Raw genomic sequence first — 25218 nt, 5'->3', positions numbered from 1 at the left:
AACATCATCCCTTGTCACCATCATGACTGTCAGGCCACTCGTGTTGGTTGACTTTACAGAAGAGGAACCTGGAGTAAAATAGCAAAGGGCTAGCCAAGCATTTTATTGGGCAAGGAGTACTACAGCTGGAAATTTGCTAAATTACCGAGGAATCTATGTCTTATTCTTCTGGTAACAATCCTCATCCTATTGTTTTGAGCCTCTGGGATAAATGGTAGCTGTTAATAACCACAATATAAAAGCATCTTGTGTTATAATCCTCTTGAGAAGATTTTAAGATCAACAGGAAGGCAGAGGTTCTTCTTAGGAACAGTTTAACAAAACAAGTTGTTCAGGAAGGTGTGACCTGAACACTACCTACGGAAATCTTCTGTGTCACTTACCTCTGCCCAGAGTGTAGTTGATGTGTTTCCCATCTGTCAGGAGCAGGGCATGGAGAATAGAGAAAGCAGTAGTAGTGTAGCTTCCTGAGACTTAACTGAAATTTGTTTTCTGAAAACTGTCTCATTTTGGCTGACTTTCCACTCAAGTCTCACTTGGGAAGCAGGTACTGTTTGCGTCCTTTTGCAAGGAGGACTCAGAGATTTAAGATGTAAAATGGAGTCAAGCTTCCTAATGGTTCTCATTATGCCATCAATTGAGAAAGTCCTGTGCAGTCCCCTGCGTTCTTTTAAGAGGACTTCACGAGGTTTCTTTTTCAGTGAAGTTAAATATTAAAGGGCCAAGCAATTCACTCCATGCTGGACACTTGTACTTTTTCTCCCAAGATCTAAAATGTTCTTTCATTATAGGTGCTTAAAGCAAATTTTAAATTCAATCTTAGGTGAACTTTTAAAGCAATAAGCTCCTAAGCAGAATGTGGCTCTCTCTTTTGTCATGCCATCTCCCCGGGCGCACTGCTTTTCCTTCCCCACCTTCCCCGCCTCAGAACTGGTTAAGAAGAGGCATGAAATTTGGTGTCTCTCCACATGGATGCCAGTCATTGTGGGAAAATCTTAAATAACCTCAATCGTACACACCCAATGTCTCGCTGTGAACCCTTGAAAATATCCACACAGAGAGTCTAGAGGGAAAGTGTCCTACTAAGATAAAGTATGTTTGTAGGAAACCAGTGGTTTCTCTTTCCTGATAATTCAGGCATGGCAGATTAAAATAGCACAGATGCCCTGACTGAGATGAAAGTGGAAAACAAAAGTGGTATGTTTTAGTCAGCAGTGGGAGTTTTAGAATTCTGAGTGTTCTTCCACCTCTCATATAATTTTGGTTTGTAGCAAATTACAAAGATTAAAAACTTTTGAAACAGTATGCATGACACACATATTAAATCATTTCCATTAATGTCCTCTAAGCATTGATTTTAACCCAAAACATTAATTTTAGTAGAAATTAATGTATTGTACAATGAAGGTCACTTAATAGAGTGGGTATACGCCATTGAGTGCTCAGGCTGAAAGGATTCTTTCATTTGTAGAACTCGCTGACAATACTGCACTTTTACTAATTGGACGGGAAAAGCTGTGTGGTGGCTTGCTTTCCTGATTGCCGTCTTTATAACCTTTTAGGACCCATGTCTACCTGAAAAGTCCTTCGCGTGGCCTCTTGTTTTTTCCTATCAGATTGACAGATATATTATTACATTTTAAATAGCACTTAGTGTGTCATATGCAGCATTAGCCTTGAAGATTTGCAGTCCACGTTGTAATTTTGAGAGGGAAAATTGGTTAAATGACAGGAGAAATATGGCAGTTCATGAGCAAAATTCTTTCTGAGTTTCATTTTCTGTTCTAGTCATCCATATCCCTGTCACTAACCTCATTAGGTCAAGGGCTTAAAGGCATTTTGTACAGAATTGGCACATTTTACCACCCAAACAGTGGTTTTCCTTCCTGTTTGGGGAAGCAGTGGTTTTCAAATACCTCCAATTTTTAACTTGAAAAATTAATATTGCACAATGTATTTTGCCTTGGGAAGCCTTTAATGCTGGATACTGAAGTTTATCTCACTTTTCCCATAAGTCTGAGAACTCCTCAAACTTTTATCAGCAGCTGTAAAGATCAAGCAACTGAATTCACTTCTGTGACAGGACTAGGTTTTTTTCCAGTTTGGAGGTGAACAATATACTGTGGGTTTGAATCTTTAAGGAATGTTAGCCATATTTATATTGAATGGGAACTGTGGAATGAAATGTGTAGCCCTCCATGGATGTCTGTGTTGCCAGTGTTGTGTTTTGCTGTGTTGTGTTGCCAGCTTACATCTGTGAATTCATCTTAATGGCAGGGCATGAGAACACACACATTTCTTCATTCTTGCAGTGACAGCCACTGCATTTTATTCATGCTAATGTCACGCCCTCTCTTTAACATGAATGCATGTATGATAGTGAGTCTTGGACGCATCTAAAGGTAAAATCAAACAAGCTCCAGAGAATTCATAAAACACTATTTCCATGGTACAGACAAATAACTCTCTTAATATTGAGGCATGGGATTGGAGAAATAAATGGGAATAAGGGCACGTGGGTTCTAATTTTTGAGTGCCTTCTTGGTTGCAGACACTCAGAATGGTGCCAATTTAGAGAAGTAAATCAGTCCTGTGAAAGGAGAAGTCACTGAGATAAGAAAAATGAATAGCATGAGGATGTGAGGCAGTGACATTCAGTCACTAGCAGACTGGCAGTCATTAGCATGCAAGCCTGCTATTAGTTCTCCATGCTTTATGTGATTTCCTTGACTAAGCAGGGAGCCTTTGGAACACTAGTAGCAGTTAATATCACACAAGTTATTGTTTCTTTCTGGAATGCCTTATATTTTTAGTACCAATGAGATCCTTCACTGTCCCTATGAGCCTCTAAAAATTTAAAGAGAATCAAAGAATGCATAATTTATATGTGTCCCAGAGGTAATGAAGTGACTCAATGATATGTATGAGGAGATGATTTTAAATTCCATGTCTTATGCAAGAGGTGATTTTTATGTGAAAATGGCAAGAACTGGCCTCAGGGATAACCAGATAATTATCCCTCTAACAGCAGGGATAGATTCCAGGAGGACTACAGCTGAAAGCTGTGGTGGCTCAGCTATGCCCTTGTGAATCACAGTTGCCACAATGGAACACATAGCAACTGATGCACTGCACAGAACACACCTTCCTTCCATCTCTGGAGAGCACCCGCTGGAGACCTTGTGTGTCTGAAAAGGCAGAAGAGCAGAGATATTCTGTGAAAGAATTCAGTGCAAGACTGACTGAGATTTCTGTTTAACAGAAGACAAAAATTGCTTTCTCCACTTTGGTCTGAGAAATGTTCACTGATGAATCAGCTGAAATCCATTAGTGTTGAAGACGTGAGTGCCATGACTCCCCTGGATCATCATTGTTTTCATTGAGCTGTGAGCCTGGAAACCCTCTTCACCTAAGCCTTTTGGTCTATGGAACGTTGGAATTGGAAATGTCTTCTTAGTGCTTCCAACAGGCAAGAAGGCAAAATAATATTCCACTGTCCTCAGCTTAGTTAAGGGTCTCTGTTTTGTTATTTGAGCCAAACAATTCCTAGCATTTGCTTTTAGGCATTTTGTGGCCTACTCATTTTTTCTCTTGGAAAATTTAGGTGCAAAGGTACAAAATCTTATAATCTAATGAGGGAAGGGGTTTATGTGAGCAGGGAAGGGGTTTATGTGAGCACGGAAGGGCTGGTGAATTGGGGAGAATTTTTTTCCAGCCTGATTCAGTGTTTTGCTTTTTGTTTATCTCTATGTATTATAATGTATATGTATGTGTATGTATATATTTTTGTTTATATATAGCAACCTTCATTTTTGTCTCAGAAAATGCTCTTGATAAGTAAGTTGCCCTCTAATCTCTTAATTTTTCTTCAGCCTAGGAGACCTTTCTGCTCACTACCCCGGTGACTGCCTGCTCCTGCTTTGAATCCTCCCTTCCTTTTACCTAAGATTGTCTGACTCCTTGCGCACGCACCACCCCCCCGCCCCCCCGCTTGTCTGATATATACACACACACAATAGCAAACGTGTAGAGATTGCTGGGAGGGACTTAAAGATTATCCACTTCAGCCCCTTCACCTCACAGATGAGAGGAATTGGAGGTCTTATATTTCTCTATTTGTAAACAACCTCCTTGAAGTGTAATTTTAAGGTTTGAATTTTGTTTGTTTGTTTGTTTGTTTTTTGAGACAGAGTTTCATTCTTGTTGCCCAGGCTGGAGTGCACTGGCACAATCTCAGCTCACTTCAACCTCTGCCTCCAGGGTTCAAGCGATTCTCCTGCCTCAGCCTCCCGAGTAGCTGGGATTACAGGCATGCACTACCACGCCCGGCTAATTTTGTATTTTTTTTTTTCTTTTTTAGTAGAGGTGGGGTTTCTCCATGTTGGCAGGCTGGTCTTGAACTCCCGACCTCAGGTGATCCACCCACCTCGGCCTCCCAAAGTGCTGGGATTACAGACGTAAGCCACCGCGCCCGGCCTACTTTTAAGGTTTTAAGGCAATAATAATTAAGCACCCGATTCCCACCTTGAGTTCACATCTAGTTGAGAAGCAAACATGAGAGTGAGACAGATGGAATGTATACCATAAGCTTTATTACCAGCATGACCGAATTGGAGAATGTGACTTACATCTGTGCCCACTTGGACTTAATACTTCTATGTAAACTGAGCCCCCAGTTACAGGCATTGGTAGACAGCCGTCATCCTCCTCTGCTGTGGCAGGCTGCTTAAAGCATAACAGAATAGGAGAGTCTGTGCCTCTTATGAATTTAAGGGAGGAAGATAATGAGCTAGACATGTTCAGTTTCTTCTCCCAAACTCAAAAATCAGATAAATTATTCCTTCCCAAGAAGAAGTGAATGAGAAGCCAGAGACTATCTTCTGGTGGAGTTGATGTTCTTTCCCCTTTATAGAAACATGAGAAATGAGGGAATAGGCATTTATCAACAAAAGGGATTATGGAACCATTTGCCTAGGGACATCTTGCCTAAAATATACAATATGTAAAATGTTGTCGTGCAAACAGTAGAATCCTTCCTGCTTTGCCCATTAGCTAATTCCTTCTCACCACACCTTTCCATCCCTCTTCCCCTCCACTTCCCACCCAGATGGCCACTGAGGGCTTCTTGCTTAAGCCATAGTTTCTGTAATGAGTCTGGATGAAAGGCACTCATTCACTCTGACTGACTGCGGTTTGTTCTATCCCAGGCTTTTGCCTGCACTGAAATTGCTCTCGATGTCGTGCTTTGCCCTGAACACCCCTTTCTTCATATTAGAAAATTCATCTCATCTGTTTAGCTTTCATCCCACTTAACCATTATGAGATGTTAACATGATCGATACCCCTTCTTATTTGAAATTTTAATGTCCTTGGCCTCTGAGGTCCTCCAGGTTCTTCCTTATCATTCTTCCCAGTCTTCATCTATCCACATGTTCTTCATTGGCTCCTAAATTTGGGGCCAAATTTTTAGTGAACTACAGGGTTCTTGCCACTTTTTCTAGTTTTTCATTTCTATATGCATCTATGGCTTCCGCTACTGCCTATGTGTTGCTGACTCTCAGATGACCATCTTCAGCTCCAACCCCCTTTCCCAACTCTAAGCCCAGATTTCCCAAACCCTCTAATTTCTTCTGTGGTACATCTAACTGGGACTTTGAAATGTGACTATCTCCAAATGAAACAAATGGCATCTCACAATGCAATCTGCTCCTGTTTTTCATTTTCCTTTCTTGGATAATATTATCACTATTCCCTTTTTCTCCCTAATGGAAAATCTTAAAGGTATCCTCAGTTATATTGAATGTGTCCTAAACTGTGCTGGGTGCTAAGAAAACAGAAAATTAAGACAAAGTTTCTGCTCTCAACCAGTTCACAGATATTAATTTAAACTAACAAAGCACCTGATTCGTGCAACTATAGAAATATTTATGGGAACAGTGCAGAGCTAACCCAGAGAAGGGAATGATTAACTTTTTCCAGGTTGTGGTGTGGGATGATTATGAACTGGGTTTTCAAAACCAAGTCAGAGTTTGTCAAGCAGACAAAAAAGCAAAAACACCAGTGAAGAGAAGGAGAACTTTAGAAACATCGTGGTGTAGTTAAGGAGCTTTAAAAGGCTCATTGTTGGAGAATGATGATTGGTTGTATGAAGCTGAGCAAAACAGCAGGGACCAGATGGAGAAAGTTTTTTTTTTAAACCACTAAGGAGCTTGCCCGTTATATTCTAAGGAAAAGATTCTAATAAAGGATGAGTTGTTGTCTCAGTCTGCCTCTTCATGCAGTAATGCCAGGGGACCCTTCCTCTTCTGAGAGTGTCACTGGGAGTCTCTTTTATCTTAATCTGTGAGCTACAATGAAGTCAAAGGTTTCAAGAAGAGAACACAGGTCTCTGAGCCATAGCAAAGAGTCTGAGATATTGATGCAAGGGAACAGAATGCAGAGAATAACCAGCAAATTGATTAATGAAAGTGCGCTAGTTCTATCTATCTATCTCTGCTTACCTACCTACCTACCATCCATTCACCTCTCTGTCTAATTTATCTATCTGTCTGTCTGCCCTAGGTGATCTTTACATGCTTGAGTGATATGCTTCCTAAGAGAGCCTTATGAGAATAAGGAACCAGGGATGGAAAAAGCAACCATGATCCAATTTAGAAAGGTCTTTTTTATATCAGTATAGCTTGGAAAGAGGTGAGGAAGGGCTATTGAAGTATTTCAGATAAAAGGTAAGTGAGTGGATGGCTGCATTTCTATCTAAGGGTATACAGCCATTGATTGTCTATTACCTTTGTTTTTAAAGCTTCTTTTCCAAAGAGACCTCAGCCATTTTGCATAAAACCAAAGTTTCAACAAACATTTTTTTGATTACCTACACATGCTGCAAGCCCTGGGGATCTGACCCTATCCCCGTAGCTAGCAGACATCATGAAATCATTAGGTTGTACTTTCTCACCATGCTCAGCCTCAGAATTCTGCTCAAATCAGACCCCTAAGACAGCCACTAGTAATAGATAAAAATTGGCTTTTGAAATGAAATCCATTTGCCTTCTTCTGTTTAGTCTCATAGAATGAGTTTCAAATGTGGGGATGAAAATAATAATTATACTAATAGACCCAAATCAACAAATTAGTGTAGGAACTTGAATTTTGGCAGACCCAGAAAAAAAAAAAAACTCTGGAGTTGTAGGACCCGCTCTAGATAAAAGAAAGGCTGAAGCTGGAATTGGTAACTGTGCTAGGGATGCCGCATTTTGGGTTATTTCTTATTTGCATTGCTCTCCCTCCTCTCAGCTTGTGATCTGGCTTAACCCCTAGCAGCTCAAGTGGAGTGGGCCAGTTTATCAAAATGTTTCTTGGAGGAGGTAATCACCTCCACACTAGTTGGTTAAAGTATTATTTTCTCACACTTAATGACAGAAAAGACCAAAGGAGTCTCTGTCTTTTTTCCCAGGGCACCCTGACATGGCTGCTGAAGACAACTCTTCTTTGGCAAAAGCTGGAATTTTAAGTCAGATACTGTGTGTTCTCAGCGTGTGCCACTCTCTGTGGGCAATGTGTCTCGTGCCTGTTGACTGCTTAAGAGGTTTCATGCAAGAGGAAGGGGAAAAAAGTTTTCTGGATTAGCCTTTTCAGGCAAAGCATTTATCTGACACCTTTTATCAAAATATTGTTGCTGTAGTTATATACTATCCTGTGTAACTCAAGTTTATAAATAATAATGCCACTTGTCAAAGAATTGAAAAAAGTATTACTCTGTCACAAAGAAAGATTTGTCACCTAGGGATTTTTTGCATTATGCTTTGAAAGTTTAGAGATCAGTATTTTTATAGTGTGGGAGCATTTCTGTGTTTTTTAGAGATGCAAAGTAAACATCTATAAATGTCATAAAGCTTTAAAACCCAAACAAGCTGTAGTCTCATTAGAGAGCAGTCTGGCTAGAATTCACAAATCTAAATATCCTGCCACAAAATTTATTGTAAACAAGAAACCAGGAAAAGGCATGTATGCAATTCAACAAATATCAAGCTCTGGGTTTCTAGCTCGTTAAATGCAAAGATATTTGAAGTTACATAATCATATCCTGACTCATGTTATCAGGATTTACAAATCTACTTTATAAATTCTGTTTCTCTTCCTTGCAGACTGTGGGAACAGAGTAGACATGTAGATTAAGCACTGATCCCTCATCTGCAAGGTACTCACCTCTCTGTGTCTCGGTTCCTTTCCTGTAAATTATGAACATTTATGATTCTCTTTCCCCTATTTTTCATAAATATAAGATTAATTAATTATCAAGCCACATGTAGACAGGGATGAAATGAACTTTTACAGTTAATCATTTCAGGCAGTTAATCTTTTTTTAACAAAGTGCCTCTTGGTAAGCAGTTTATTTCCTGGATATGATTTGTCCCATTTTAAAGCATTATTAAACACTGAAAATTATTATAAGAGGACTAGATAAAGAGGAAAGTGATAGAACTCACTGGGCTGAAGATCACATTTTAAAAATAATAATATAGGTAAATTAGATAAAAAACAAATACTGACAGGGAAAAAGCACATGGTACTGATTTGCACTAACACATGTATTTTGATAACCATTCAAAGTATAATGAATATGTCTTGATGTTGACCTTCCTGTTAAGGATTTGGTTATGTGGTTTTTACCCCAACTTCCAGTCCACTAATTATGCTATCAGGTTTTAGTTGTATATATATTTTCCTCCATCTGTTATGGTCAGTTAAAAAACAAAAAGACCTTGGAGAGACCAATCAGGAATTGGCATGGAGATACTTTGTTCAAATTATGAATAAACAAATTGATTTCTTGGATGGAATAACATTTTCTGTTGGCTGTCTCTTCCTCTGGGAGGGCTCATTGTTCTGCTCATTCTTATTTTGATGATCTGGACCTGGTCACTGAAAAAAGAAGAATTGATGGGGCTTTAGCTATAAGAATTGCCATGATAAACTAACTCCAAAAATAATAATGGCATGCCCTTAAATTTTGTGGTAGCTTTTAATTCACAAAGCATTTTCACATGTGTGAACATTTAAACTTATTTAGAATATAATTCAGTAAATTATTAAATTTTTTGAAGATCTATACCTTCTCTTCTGAGAGTGGAGGCAATATCTTACAATTATTCATCTCTCAAATGATACTAGATAACATTTAGTACAAATAACTCAAAGTTCTTAGCTTTTAGTCTTTGCTCTATTTTTTTCAGAAATAATTATCTCCCAAATAACCAGTGTTCCTTCTGTATTGCTGCAGATAGAAGTATTTTTTAAAATAACATTCCAACAGAAGATAGACATGCTATTGCCACTGAAAATAATAATTTGTATATTCCAAACTCAGAAATAAAATATATTTATTTGCCCTGGGTGTTCATCTTCCTTAGAAATACTAGTACAGTAGAATATATATCATATAATAAATATAAAATTCATTGATCTATGCATTGATGGGTTGCATTAAAATTACTATACCTGCAATATCAAAATACCTATAATTTGTCACCAAGTTCATTGACTGTGAGATAATCATCCTTTTCAAGAAAGCAATATGACCGCATAGAGAAATGTAGTCTTATTATTGCAAGAATTAAAAAAAATCTTGTGTCAAATACAAACTGGCATATTAATTCATGCTAATAAATAACAAATGGGAAAAAATGTAAACACTAACATCCCCAGAGCAACTTACTTATATTCAACATTTGTATAAGAAAGCATAATTTTAGTAGCAAAAACATTTAGTTGAAACTTGGCTCAGGAAAACATGCATTTCTTAAATTTCCTTTTCTTAATTATCATCAGTCACAAGTTATTTTGCTACTGCAACCCACATGGTGATTACGAGGATCAAGAATTTAAAAATTAGGCCAAACAAATAGAAAAATCTTGTTAAAAACTGCCATAATCAGTGAGATTCATTTTCTATCCATCAGTGGATCTGTTTTGTTTTTCAGAATGATCCTAAGGGATGTTTACTAGGATGGCATGGTGGGGTTTTTGCTTGCTTGTTTTTTTAATATAAATCTTAAAAGGTTAGTGATGCACCAGCAACTGTCCTAGTTCTCCTGGTCTTGATTTATACATAGCTCACCCTTGGATTTCCTGCTGTTCCTGATTTTGTCCAAACTGCTAATTTGGAAGCTCACAGACAAACTAAGGAAACAAAAGGCAAGAATCTTTCCTTATCTAAAAAATTAACTAAACTTAACTGAAATTCTCCCAAATGGATTGAAATCCCCTACTTTCTAAAGAGCGTCTTTGTGGGTACTGGAGCTGTGACCACCCTGGTTATCCTTCCCTCCCCTAGTCCTTTCCCTTTCCTCACATCAGGCTCTTGATCCCAAGGCTTCCTCCTGGATCCATGAGAGAGAACCCCAGGCCACTGGAGCTTCTGAGGAGCTCAACACCATGCATTTTGTGTCCAGAGCTGAGGAGCTGCTAAAGCTCTGGCAGTCAACAGAACGAAGGGAGAAATGTGTGCTTGACGTTCAAAGTTGGAATTCACAATTACTTTTTGCTTAGGACTCTGGCACTTGACTCCAGCCTCACTGCCCTTTCTTTTGTTCTGTGAACACATCAAGCTCTTTCCAACCATAATGTCTTTGTTCTTGCTGTTCCCTCTGCCGGGGACTTCCTGGCACTTATCTTCTGCTTCATCATTCAGCTGTCAACTCAGATATCACTTCCTCAGAGGGGCCTTCCACCCCATGACAGCACCTGCTTTGATTTGCTTTATTGCTCTTTCCACTGTCTCAAGTAATCTTAATCTTACTCATCTGTTTATTTTTATGCTCTGTATCCATTGCTTCTCCCCTTCCCCACCCTAAAGTAGAAGCCTCACGAGAGTAGAGACCTTGTTTCTCTTTGTTCACCACTACCACTTCTTTTTTAAGAGAGTGATGGACTGGTGGTAGGCATTCAGCAGATGCTTATTGAGTGAAGGAATGAATGGCACTGATGATAGTACAATATCATTACTCTGCCTTCCCATTTGTAGTCAGGGGCTGCAGGGACCAGCCTGGAAAGTCCTCCATCCTGGACATCAGTATTTCTGTGGGAAAGGTGTTTCTTTTTTAAAATTATTTGCTCTAAAGATTCACATTTGAAATACTACTCTGATAATAGCTGATTCAGTTTATTAATTGAGAGCAAAGAATAAGTAAACATATTCATTTAAATAAACAGAGTTTGAGATGTTGGCAATCTGCATTTTTAAAGTAATCCTCTCCTACTATCCAGTCACAGCCTTTCACTGCACTCCCACTAGTTTATTCATTGTCCCTGAGGTAACAGTGTTTTTGTAAGGCTCTTCTCCTCTTTTAGAATACACACAATACTTGATTTTGTTTATTTTAGGCCTCCTCCTCGAATTCCGTCTATTCCTCATTGCATTTCTTTTTTCTTTTCTGTTTATTATAATTTTTTATTTTGAATTTTTGTATGTACATAGTGTATATATTTATGGGGTACATGAGATATTTTGATACATATAAATTTTAGGATTTTTTTTCTATTTCTGTGAAGAATGTAATTGGCATTTTGAAAGGGATTGTACTGACTCTGTAGAATGCTTTGCGTAGTATGGATATTTTAACAGTATTAATTCTTCTAATCCATGAACATGGAATATCTTTTCGTTTTTTGAGACCTCTTCAATTTCATTAATGATTTATAGTTTTCATTGTAGAGATCTTTCACTTCTGAATTCATTTTGCTGGCATTTTGTTAAGGGTTTTTGCATGAATATTCATCAGGGATATTGGTCTGTAGTTTTTTATTTTATTTTTTAATGAGTCTTTGTCTGGTTTTGGTATCAGGGTAATGCTGGCATTGTAGAATGAGTTTGGAAGTATTCCTTCCTCGGTTTGGAAGTATTCCTTCCTCCTTTTTTTTTCCAGAATAATTTAAATAGAAGTGGTATTCTTCTTTAAATGTTTGGGAGAATTCAGCAGTGAAGCCCTCAGGTCCTGGGCTTTTCTTTACTGTGAGACCTTTTATTATGGCTCCAATCTCATTACTTGTTGATTGTCTTTTGAGGTTTTGGATTTCTTCATGGTTCAATATTGGTAGACTGTGTGTGTCTTTATCCATTTCTTTTAAGTTTCCCAATTTATTGGCATACAGTGGCTCATAGTAGCCTCTAACAGTCCTTTGCCTCCTTTTTCATCTGATTTTATTTATCTGGGTCTTTCCCTGTTTTTCTCAATTAATCTAGGTAAAGGTTTGTCAATTTTGTTTAACTTTTCAAAAAACCAACTTTTCATTTCATCAGTCATTTGTATTGTCTTCATTTTAATTTCGTTTACTTCTGCTCTGGTCTCTATTATTTATTCTCTTCTACTAATTTTGTGTTAGGTTTGCTCTTCCTTTTCTAGTTAACTAAGATGCATTGCTAGGTTGTTTCTTTGAAGTTTTTCTTCTTTTATAATGTAGCTATAAACTTCCCTTTTCTAACTGCTTTCTCTGTAACCCATAGGTTTTGGAATGTTGTGTTTCTATTATCATTTGTTTCAAGAAATTTTTCAATTTCCTTCTTAGTCTTTTCATTGACCGACTAGTTATTCAGAAGCATATAATTTAATTTCCATGTGTTTGTATACTTTCCAAAATTCCTCTTGTTGTTGGTTTCTAGTTTTGTTCCATTGTGGTCAGATAAGATACTTGATGTGATTTTATTTTTTAAAAAAAATTTCCAGACTTGTTTTGTGGCTTACCATATGGTCTGTCTTTGAGAATGATCCATGTGCTGAGGAGAAGAGTGTATATTTTGCGGCCATTGGACAAAACGTTCTGGAATTATCTGTGAGGTCCATTTAGTCTATAGTGCAGATTAAATCTGATGTTTCTTTGTGATTTTCTGTCTTGATGATCTGTGTAATGCTGAAAGTGGGGTGTTGAAGTCTCCAGTGATTATTGTATTGTGGTCTGTCTCTCTCTTTAGCTCTAGTAACATTTGCTTTCTATATTTGGGTGCTCCACTGTTATATTTAAAATTGTTATATCCTCTTGCTGAATTGACCCATAGATTATTATATAATGAAGTTGTCTCCATTTATAGGTTTTGTCTTGAAATCTGTTTTGTCTGGTACCAGCATAGCCACTCCTGTTCTTTTTTTGGATTCCATGGGCATGGAGTATGTTTTCCAGTTCTTTATTTTCAATCTATGTGTGTCTTTATAGGTGGAGCATGTTTCTTGCAGGCAGTGGATCATTGGGGCTTGTTTTTTGTTTAGTTTAGTTTTGTTTTGTTTTATCTGTTCAGCCACTCTGTGCCTTTTGGTTGTAGAGGTTAGTTCATTTACATTCAGTGTTATTATTGGTAAGTAAGGACTTACTGCTGCCATTTTGTTATTTGTTTTCTGGTTGTTCTGTGGTCCTCTCTTCCTTCTTTCCTGTCTTCCTTTTAATGAAGGAGATTTTTTTCTGGTGGTATATTTTGATTTCTTGCTTTTTAATTTTTATGTATCTATTGTATTTTTTTTATTTGAGGTTACCATGTGGCTTGCAAATATCTTATAACCCATTATTTTAAATTGATGACAACTTACACTAATTGCATAAACAAACTAATAAAGAGAAGAGTATTAAAAAACTCTAAACTTCATTCCCCAACTTTTTAACTTTTTATTGTTTCTATTTATATGTTATTGTACTGTCTATATCTTGAAAAGTTGTTATAGCTATTATTTTGCATTGGTTCATTTTTTCATCTTTCTACTCAAGATATGGTGTTCCTATGATGAAGATGAGTGGTGGAGGCTTCTATTTGGCCATGTTGCTCCCCATCTCTTCTCCTTGCTGCATTTCCCGCTCTCCATCCTTCCCTCCCTCCTCCCTCCCTCCCTCTCTCTCTTCCTTCCTTCCTTCCTTTTTTTTTTGACAGGGTCTCATTCTGTTGTCCAGGATGGAGTGCAGCAGTGTTATTATGGCTTACTGCAGCCTCAGCCAGTGATCCTTTCACCTCAGTGTCCCAAGTACCTGGTACTATAGACGCACACCATCACGCCTGGCTAATTTTTGTGTTTTTGTAGAGATGGGATTTCACCATGTAGCCCAAGCTGGTCTTGAACTCCTGGGCTCACACGCCTCGGCCTCTCAAAGTGTTGGAATTACAGGCATGAGCCACTGTGCCTGGCCCTTGCTGCATTTCTTGACTGTTCCTTTGGGCCTCCCTTTTCTGTGGTTACATAGTACTAATACTTACTTGATTTTTGTAAAGCCTATTGGATTTCATCACACTCTAACTTTTCTATTGTGCTATATGTAATTACTATATTGACATGCCACATTTACTTAAAATGTGCTGTGTATCCCAGGCACTACTTTACATCATAACTCCATTCGCCCTATAGCAGTCCTGTGATGTAGCTGCTCTTCTTATTCTGATGGCACTGTTCCTATATGCATCATATGTATTAGGAATCTGCGGCTCTGAGAGGTTAACTGACTCTGAGTAATACAGTTACCAAGTAGGAGGGTCAGGATTTGTACCTTGCAGCTCAGCTCCGGGGTATACTCTGCCTCTCTATCTGCACAAGTACAGGGAGCTTTGTCGGCTGTGCTTTTGCCTTGGCATTCTTTGCCTGCCAAACCAGGGGTGAGTCTAATCGGTGCCCTACACAGACTACACTCTAGTTAGTGGTGATGATAAGAGGTAGGTGCAAAACCCTAAAATATAAAATCTGGGGTAATCACTGTGAAGCAGGAATATTGAGAATTTGCTGAATTATTTTATGAATAAAATAATAATTTGCTAGGTCTGCCTTTTGATTACGCACTGTTCTCTCTCCCACTCCTCCCAGAATTATTGATAGGGAAGCAGAGGAACAAATAAAAGAGAACAGAAATTTGACTGTCTTTTAAATGACTTCTAGATACAAGGAGCAACCACTTTGTGGTTGAGATTCCAACTGAGATTAAGAAAGGAGGCTGCCAGGTGAGTGAGAACACTTTATAGAGGGCCACTGAGATGATCTGAAACTCAGCAGGATTTTCACTAATTAATCCCTGTGACCTTGTTACCTAAGATAAGCATAACACCTGAACAAAGCACATGATGGCTGGCGCCATACAATCTGTGCTTTACAATTACTGATATATTATTTAATATGTCTTATTTTCTAGAAGACTGTCTCCTCATTCCAAAACAAAACCAAAGCCAATAGACAAATGAAAAATTAGGAATTGTATTTGCAGTACATACGACAGATGATGGGCTAATTTCTCTGTGAAACAAGGGACTCAATTAGTAAAAAGTAACAACTCAGTAGAAGAAAACAAATAGAGAATATGAATGGGCTATTCAAAGAAAAATATAACAGCCAAACAAAGATGGCCTCATTAATGATGGCAAAAATTAAAATAAGAGAGTATTTTTCAATTGTCCATTGGACACAATTTAAACAGTTGATGCTATCTAGTGGTGGTGAGAAATTGTTACTCTGTTGGAAGGAGTGTAGCTTGGAATAATAATTTTTGGAGAAGTTTTAGTTCTATCTATACAGGTTAGAAAGTTATAATTGTAAGAAGACATATTGCATATTTTTTAATTGTTAAAACTCAGAAGTAACCTAAAAGCATACCAATAGGAATATAGGTATTATAGCATACCTGTTCAATAGTACATAAAATAGCCATTAAAAAGAACAAACCCATATATGTCAATGATACAGAACAATGTTGCATGAATATTATATATGGTATGAGCACTTTTTAATAAAATAGCAAATGTTTCCATATTTTAGGCCTGTACCAGCAAATACACACATGTGTAAATATGCAGCTATATATACTTGTATATGTGTGGGCTGCACATGAAACTTTTATGGTTATTATCTCTAGCAAGTGGGACTATGGTTGGAGGGAAGCCAACAGTTCTTGCTTAGTTCGTTGAACTACTTGAGAGTTTTAATTTAATCATACCTTACTTTTAAAGAAAAGGCCTAGAGTATATTAAAGCATTTTACTAAAGGAGTTTGTGTTTTAGTCTTTTCCAAAAGTTACTTAGCCCCCCAAAATAGATATTTTTTCCTCGAGGTCCATGCTCTTAGCATGTTATAATTTCTGTTGGAATGAAAGTTGTATTATAAACACATCTTGCTAACCTTCTTCATGATGCTAACTCCCAATATTGTTCTGTATGGCACCTTTCCTACTGTCTTATCTTTTGCAACTGAGTTGATATATTCTCTGCAGTTTTGGGTCTTGTTCTGTTGTTCACAGTTTTGGATAGCTATAACTTGGGATAATTTATGCATACCTCAATAACAATAAAATAAGCATATTTAAATAAGTATTTCTTTTCAGAAGTCATCTAATCTGCCTGAGAGACAGTAAGGCCTAAATCTGCAATTTGGGAATTGGGCTCCATAGACTTAGTTTTAAGTCCCTCTGATTCCCGTATTGTTTTCCATGTCATACAGAAAAGTAAGGTTGTACATGGAATACTGAATTCCATTGCAGTTTATAAAGTGACAAAGGATAAAAATAGTTCTAACTAAAGAAGATGGCTTAGCACTGAAAAGAAAAAAAGTATAAAAACATCAAATAAGTATGCATGTGTTTGGAGGAGCCATTTTTTGTGCAGCATTTTGTGAATAAGCCCCTTGCATATTTGAGGATTCAGCAGGCCATAGTATGGCTGTCTAACTCTAAATGCTGTTCCCCTGCTTCCTTGTACAGGCACAGCTGAATTCTAGTCAGACTTGCCAGCAGGCCAGATGTGTATGAGTTTGCCAGATTTAGCTGATTGAATATTGCCATGAACTGAGAAAGTCTCTGGTAACATATTTTTACTCTGTTTGTGTCATCCTTTTTGTTATGGAAGCCGAGTGGTTTGCAGAGAAGAGAGGTGAGGAATTGGGAGACTGAGGAAAACAGAAAAACTTTCCTCATATTGTTTTGTCCTCATTAACAGGATGAAGTGTGGCAGGGGTTATAAGTAGAGGATTCAGTGACAGAAAATACATACTCTTATCAGATATTTCAGTCCCAAAGATTATGTTGGCCAGCCTGTAAAAGGAAATCTGCTACTTTATAAAACAAATCCAGTTGCTTTTTATAAAACTCTACTTCTCTTTAGTCTCTGTATCTTTCATTGATTTCTCATCTGTAATTCACCATAAGGATCCATTTTCCCTTTACCTGGAAGAGTGAAAAAAAGAAGAAAACAAATGAATCGTCCAGTCTGTTTAATGCTGAAATGTAGAAGTGTCTCCTTGTCACCCAGGCAAAAATAAATGAAAGCCTGCCAGAGCAACTAAGGGAAATAGTGACTAATTCACAATGATCAGGGTTAGAAATGCTAGACTTTTCCTGAAGCCAACACAAAGCAGACCCATCCTAGAAATATCCTGGCTCCTTCAGAGTGTTCTGCTGGAATCTTAGTCCAACCTGATAGCCCATCCAGTATTGCTTTGCCTTAAGGAAGTGAACAACCAGCTAATTGTTTTCAAATCAACTGCTGCTTGAATAAGGACACCCAGAGGAATAGTTCAGACTGGAGACTGCAAAATTCTTCCAACCAGTGAAGCCCTATCATTAACACAACAGCTGATGGCCTTTCTGCTGAAAAACTGACAGTAATCAGAAAGGTGCTTATTGGGGAGCAGAAGGGGCAGCTGTTGACTAGCAGTCGGTTCCCTAGTAAAGATGTGTCCTGTTCTTCCCAGTGGTACCAGAATCAGCAGATGCTGCCTTCTGGACAGCTCAGCACCAGGTTGGTTTCCCAGCTCTCAGAATGACCACAGAAGCAGCCTTCCAAGTAGCATGTACTCATGGTGCAGCTCTCATGGACGGGACCCCTCTAAGTCTTCTTGTGATTTCCCTCAGTGGGACACTGGGCCTAGATTTGCTTAAACTTCTTAAGACGGGAGATAGTGTGAGTGTGGGAGAATAGCAGTTGTAGTAAGTAGTACACACCCTATCAGCTATGATCTCCTAAGCAACAAATCTTCGTATAACTTTTTTCTCATCATTATTGAGGTTTTTTTGTACTTACAACCACAAAATGAATTTTTTAAAAATTTAAAACTTCTGTTAGAGACAAGATCTCACTGTGTCACCCAGTCTGAAGGGCAGTGGCATGATCATAGCTCACTGCAACCTCGAATGCCTGGGCTCAAATGATCCTCCTGCCTCAGCCTCCTGAGTAGCTGGAACTATGGGTATGCACCACACAAAATGAATCTCCTGTTTTCAGCTCAGCTACTTGTACGGTTGGAACCTGGCTGGTGAGGTGGAAGTGGGTTGCTATTTCTAGCCCAGAATGAGGCGCCTGAACCAGCAAGACACTAGGTTCCATTTAGAACAGGAAGATAAGTCAGAGCCACCCTGCTTCTCATTTCTGCCTTTCTTGCCTCTCCCAGGCAGGAGCTCCTCCCTTAGGCACTCATCCCTGTTCCTGTGAGGAAGTTTCTGCTAAAAGAACCATCCTCCCAGTGCCCCTTTCCTGAAATTGTGTCTTGTCCCTGGGTCTTCTGAAACCCCTTTTCTATAAGAAACAGGCTTCCTGATAGCCTCAGACCGCTTTATGGAAACCCCTACCACCTTCTGGCCATACGTGAAATCTGCTGCTTCTAGAGAAGATATTTCTTTCTATACAATTTTGACTCCCCAAATGGTCTTGGACTTGGACATGGTATCAGAATTCTCCTGACTCTCTATTTTTCTCCCATCTGAAGTAAAAACTTTCCTACCTTAAGATATGCAGTCCAGCCACTGTCTTTCCTGCGTGTTGGGGTGGGACTCTAATGTCCTGACCTACCACTGATCTGCACTGTGAACTCTCTCCTGCTTCACACTGCACTGTGTGCCTGCACTGGCTTGCCCAGGCTTTTTCTACTGATTGAAGTATGTGTCCTTTTCTTTTTCACTTATTCAAATTCTGTATAGCTCAGGTCTTTTACCCTCTCCCCTAGTCCCTTCCCTGGTAATCCCTGCCAATAGAGGTTTCTTTATAAAAGTTTACCGTAGCCCTTCTTTGGCACATAACCATATATGGCACTTGTGACAATCAACTTTTATATAATTTACATCTTCTAATGTTAGCTAACATTTTAAGTATTGGGTGACTTATGTACCCACTTAGATGGTCAGACTTTTTTTTTTTTTTTTTTTTGAGAATAGAACCTTCTGGGAACTTTCTTTGATATAATTATCATCAAGCCCAAGCATGATACTCAAGTGTCTAATAGATGATTGTGGAATGAAAGAAATAATTAATCATGAATGAATGTTTCAAGATGTTGAGAAGCCCTGCTTTCTTTTGTTGCTGATTTGCCAGTTATGACCTATCTAAATAAATTTCCTGATGTGACCTCTTAGTTCTCAGCTTCAACTTACTATGAAGTTTGAGAGATCTACAGTAGAGTAATTTGAGCTTATAAGAAAAAAACCTATTTTTAATTAAACAGTATGACTGCAAAGCAAAAGCTGTGGTGGAGTCAAAATAGTGTCAGTATTCACTATCATCTCTATAAGTGAGGAAATACGTATCCTTAAGGGAAAGCCTAGTGTTCTATAATATGAATCTCTGCAAAATGTTTCTTTTGTCTTTTACTACCTATTAGAAAAGAGAAATAATTAGTTTTAGAGTTAAAAAAAAAAACTGGGCAAGTTAGCCTAGTAACTTCTTTTAATTGCTTGCTTGTTTTCCTGGAAGCATCAAAGAGAATGGGAGTGATTAAAGATTTAGAAAAAATACAATTATTTACGTCCCATGTTACAGTGAGAGCTCACCATGGGATGCTTTTTGCTATACATTGAACATTCATTGGTATCGAAGTTCTTTTCGTTTTAGGAAGCCATCCCCAAAAGAGAGCAATTTAAGTAAGGGGAGATTTGAGAAGATTGAGAACTGTTAAATGTGGGAGGAGGTAAGTTATAATGGCCAAACCTTCCTCTACTTTGATTTCTCTGCTCTGTGCTATCTCTAAAAAGCAGTATGTCATCCCTAGCTGCAGTGGGCAGATTCATACATATTTACAACTTGCGAATTATGAATGTGCAACCCAGAGAGTAGCAGTGTTCTTTGTCTTTCTGCTTTTCTCCCTTCACTAATGATTCTAAACTCTTAGCACATCCAGGATTTGGAGACTAGTTTTGTAGCTTGTCATTTCCATTGTACATGAATTGGGTCTTTGTAATTTAAATGGAATTTTATTTTCCAATTTGGAAGCTTCCATGTAGGTAGACTGAGGTTTTCTCCATCCTCTGTCAGGGCTTTGATGTAATGATTTATTAAGGTACTAGGAGAGATATTGATCCTGCTAATAGCTTCTGCCTTGCCACATAATGTTTTACATTTTACTCAGCTCAAAGACCATATTCCCCTTTTCCTCATCTGATTGACCATAAATGCTTTGGCCTTTCCTCAGCAATTATCTCACTTACCAAAGCAGTGGCTAAAAGTCAAGTATTTATAGACTAATTAGTGAAGTCAACATGTCTAAATAGAGTACTTCACATAATACCAAGAAGTATCGTACAGTACTGTGAAATTAGCAAAGTTTGCTACAAGGCAAAAAAGCAAGGGTTGAGAACACAGATGGTTGAGGACACATATACGGCTGATGCTAGTTGTCTTTGTGTGATTGTTAAGACACAGCTAAGGTGATGTTTTATGATAGCACTTTTCCTCTGTAGCTTCTCCTTAATCCTAACATCTTTTTACTCATGAAAGCTTTGGGATATTAGCGGGTTTGCAATTTGTTCCCAATTTTTTTTTATAATTTACTATTTTGGGATACCAATAGAAAGGAAGATATCATTTGACACTTGAGCTCTTAGATAGAAAGACAGGATAAGAATGCAGGAATCACTTTGTTATTTTTAAAGCTACTTTGTATTTTTAGAATGTCTTTAAAGTATTAATTCTTGTCCAAGATATAATTAGTTCAGTTTTGAAAATAAGAAAACATTGCTTAAGAGTTTAAGAGAATATTGGGCTAGGGGTCAAAAAACCTGGTTAGGGCCAGGCACTGTGGCTCACACTTTTAATCCCAGCACTTTGAGAGGCTGAAGCAGTTGGATTGCTTGAGCCCAGGAGTTTGAGACCAGACTCCTGAGAAACATGGTGAAACTCCATCTCTACAAACAATACAAAAATTAGCTGAGTGTGGTGGTGTGCACCTGTGGTCCCAGCTACTCAGAAGGCTGAGGTGGGAGGATCGCTTGTGCCCAGGAGGTCAAGGCTGCAGTGAACCAAGATGGTGCCACTGCACTCTAGCCTGGGTGACAGAGTGAGACCCTGTCTCAAAAATAAAAACAAAACCTGATTGGAGTCCTAGCTTTGAAACCAGTTACTGCATGTTTTTGTACTGGCTACACAAGTCTTCTGGGCACCACTTTTCTCATTTTGGAACTGGAGACACAAAAAAATTACAAAAATCAAAGGAGATAATGAATGCCCAAGTACTTTGTAAATTGTATAGCACTATACAGATCTAACTATGTTTTTAAATCACTTGCATTTACATAAAGGGCAGCAAAGGATTCCTTTCAAGGTAACTGTAGGCAGAAATAGGATTTTAGCCCAGACTGCTGTTAAGTGCCTAATGTGGCTCCCTATTTTTGCCATAGTCTTTCCTTCTGATTCAGTGTGTACATGGATTCTCACGTATACCTGCCTTTCGCATTCCATATGATTCGGGAGGGATGGAAAATCTCTTTGGAATCTCCAAAGATTATGGAATTTTTTTGGAAGTAACAAGGAATGTCTCCTTATCTAGGATCCACCTGTAATTATTTATGTTTTCCCCAAGTAGCATTAGTGCACTTAGAAAGATACTTTGTGATTTCTCAGCCAGGCGCAGTGGCTCATGCCTGTAATCCCAGCACTTTGGGAGACCAAGGTGTGTGGATCACTTGAACTCAGGTGTTCGAGACCAGCCTGACTAACATGGCAAAATCCCGTCTCTACTAAAAATACAAAAATTAGCCGGGCGTGGTGACAGCACACCTGTAACCCCAGCTGCTCGGGAGGCTGAAGCAGGAGAATCGCTTGAACCTGGGAGGCAGAGGCTGCAGTAAGCGGAGATCGCGCAGCTGTACTCCAGCCTGGGCAACAAAAGTGAAACTCCCTCTTTAAAGAGAAAGAAAGAAAGAAAGAAAGAAAGATACTTTATTCTCACAATACTCTAGGATTAGAATGGAAAACAACAACAGTCAGTTCTCCAACATATCAGCCTTAAGTAAACATCACTGTGTGCCTGATTTATATCATGCTTTTTGTTTGTTCATTATCCTGCGCTTCCTTTAATCCCCCTACTTGTCATTATCTGCAGGAACTAACAATTTGCAAAACCAGAAACCAAAGCAAAAGTGAATCGTACAAATGACATCAAAAAGGGATAAGGCAGATATATTTAAGTGAGCCAGTTTTAAAGAAGCGGTGAGTACTTTGACACCAGTAAAACAGGAACTTTTTCTTTGGGCCTTCGTTGTCAGAGCAACCAAGTGTCAAGCCCAGTCTGTCTTATGGGATAGCATTTTTTTTCTTGTTTGTTTTGTTTTGAGAAGTAAAGTAGCAAAGTGGTGATGGTCCTGCATTCACTATTAACTTTAGTTATTATTTATTGACTGCTCAATGCAAGATTTCCCAATTCAGCACATATGAATTGGTGTTATGACAATAGCTACCTAAACCTACATTAAATAATAGTATTCATGTTCAATTTTGCTGCTGTATTTCGTTTTTGTGTGCCATTCCCAACTTCTGATGCCTCCTAACACCTGTCTTTAGGTACCGGTGGTGTCTCTAGGTTGCCTCTGACTGTTCAGATTTCCCAACCCCCATCTCCACTCCCCATATTTCCCCATACAGAATATCCCAGGTTCCAAAATTACCTCCTCTTCCTCTTCAATATTATTACAAACTCCCATTTTTTATCATGACTAGTTCTATTAGGAAGGAGCAATATCCTTAAATTAATTGGTAATAAGATATCTGTGACCAGTGAAGCTCCTCCCTAATTCTCCTAGGGCTGTATTTTCACTTTAACAGAAAATGATATGACATGCTATTTGCTTGGATAAGCAATCATTTGTTCATTCATTAGCTCAACAAATAACTGATTGCCTAGTCTTACCTTCATGTATTAAGACAGGCAGAGGACTACAAGGTTAGGTAGTTCTTTTTGGGTAGTCAGTCCTGGACCTCAGTTAATGACCCAAGCAAAACCATTCATGTCAGGCTTATTTTGGTCCTACTGTGTATACCCAGGAGTGCCTACCATGTAGGCAGCAGCAATTTCAGAACAAGTGAGAGGGGGAAGAACAGTTGCAGAGAGGAGAGGAGAAGCAAGCTGGGGCATGGAGATGCAGAGAAATAAAAAGGGAGGAGAATGTATAGCCAGAAGAGCTAAATTATTTAACCAGCAAGGTTTCTTCTGACCCTAAGATTCTGTGTAAATGAGAAAGAAGAAGGGAGGGAATAAGCTAAGGAATGAAAGGGGAATGAGGAGGGTTCTAGGAATATACTAAAAGGCTGCATTGTTTTCTTTTTTTTTTTTTTTTTAGTTAAGAGCCTCTAGGTTAATAAATATCTTATGAAGTACTGTTTATCTCCTAGAGCAGAGGTGAGCCCTTTTCTATGGCTTCTAGGAATTTCAAAAATCAATTGATGGGTGGCCTCCCTGGCATGCTCCTTTCATGACGTCAGAGAATGTCTCCCACAATGAAGTTGAAGCTGTCAGTGAATACTTCGGTGTTTTATTTTCAAGCATTTTTTTTCTTAACTCAGGGCTCTCAAAGAGGGTTGGTAAGAGATCAGAAACCTCTCAGAGTGACAGGGCGAAAGGTCCCTGCTTCTTCCTGGAGAGGTTGGAGATGACTCAGACATCAGGGTATCAGGTAGAGACCAGGTCAGGCCAGCAGGACATTAAAATACAGAGAAGCTGAGAACAAAACCCAGCTCCTTATAAAACCAGTGTTTTCTAAACTAAAGAAGCAAATGGAAAAAAATTAAGGCCTGCGTAAAGATTATTTAAATCATTTCATTAAGCTTACCACATACCTTTTAAGTCAAAATAACCTCATCTTGTCTGAGTTGGTGTGTGGACACAATTGTGCTGGGCCTATCCTCTCCTGCACTGGCTAAGTGTGCTGTAGAAGAGGAAAGGTGTAAGGAACAGCTAGAACAGCTTTGTGGGCAATTTTGCCATCATGATCGGGTGAAATTTAAATTGATATTAAGATACCAAATGTTCTTTTGCTTTTCAGTCATCGTATTATCAAATGCAATAATCAGTTGTTGCAGCTTATGAAGCCCATGACTATCAAATTTGACTAAATTATAATATACCTTTTAAGATAAAAGTTTTTGGTGTATAAAAATGTTTTTATCTTAAAAGATAAAAAATGGGTCAGTAGTTTCCTGAAGCAGAAATATTCTGCATAATTTTCGTTTTTTTCTCTCTTTATTATTATTTTTTATTCCAACAACTTTTGAGTCAACAGCACCTCAAAAAGATAATACATCGTGATCAAATTGGTTTCATCCCAGGGATGCAGGGATCATTTAACATATACAAGTCAATAGATGTGATACATCACATAAATAGAATTAAAAAGAAAGGCCACGTAATTTTTAGAAAATAAATTATCCCCTGAACTTGATCTAATTGCTCCATTTTGAAGCCTCACCATGGACAAACGTAAACTATGTTCTGTGTTAGGTATGCTATACTTGGAAAAGTATTTGAGAAAGCATATCTTGAAACAGCATCTGTAATTTTTATTTTATTTTAAAAATCTCAGTGAAATTAAGTGTAGGATTGTGTATCTTTTTAAGAGTTATGCAAAATTTCTTTAAAAAAAACTTGTCTCTTGGATATGATAATATTTGAAGGATGTTACTGGGAAAAAGCACAATGACACCATGGTTTTGCTCTCTAAATATGGGTTACTTATGGTCTAAACTCTTAAACAGTTAAGAAGCAGCATGTTTTGTAATATGAACTCCTTTCCTTAATAACATAAACTACTGATCTAAATTGCTATCGTAATGTCACAAAAGGCTTATTGGCTAGAGATGATTGATTCTTTAACTCAATACAAAGTACAACTTCTTTGCTATGTCCTCATACCCTGAAGATAAGTCTTAGAAACTTTGTAAGGAGGAGAGTTTTTGTAGTTTTCGAGCACATTATCATGGGAAAATTACTTAACCCCTTTGAGGCACTGTTTTCTCACCTA

At 38.2% G+C, this 25218-nt stretch overlaps 1 protein-coding gene and 1 long non-coding RNA gene across 3 annotated transcripts in view; both read left to right on the top strand.

Moving 5' to 3' along the window:
* Nucleotides 1-25218, top strand: part of ENOX1 (ecto-NOX disulfide-thiol exchanger 1) — a 573843-nt gene that overhangs the window by 212430 nt on the left and 336195 nt on the right. The gene's annotated exons all lie outside the window — the stretch shown is intronic.
* Nucleotides 1-25218, top strand: part of LOC134756982 (uncharacterized) — a 176428-nt gene that overhangs the window by 84401 nt on the left and 66809 nt on the right. The window contains exons 3-4 of the long non-coding RNA XR_010130549.1: nucleotides 19823-19898; nucleotides 22308-22414. This is a non-coding gene — a long non-coding RNA (uncharacterized lncRNA). The remainder of the gene's footprint in view (nucleotides 1-19822; nucleotides 19899-22307; nucleotides 22415-25218) is intronic.

Source organism: Gorilla gorilla, chromosome 14 (genome assembly GCF_029281585.2).
Source record: "Gorilla gorilla gorilla isolate KB3781 chromosome 14, NHGRI_mGorGor1-v2.1_pri, whole genome shotgun sequence".
Taxonomy (NCBI): domain Eukaryota; kingdom Metazoa; phylum Chordata; class Mammalia; order Primates; family Hominidae; genus Gorilla; species Gorilla gorilla.
Note: the sequence above shows the minus strand (reverse complement) of the source record. Positions and strands in the feature narration are given on the sequence as shown.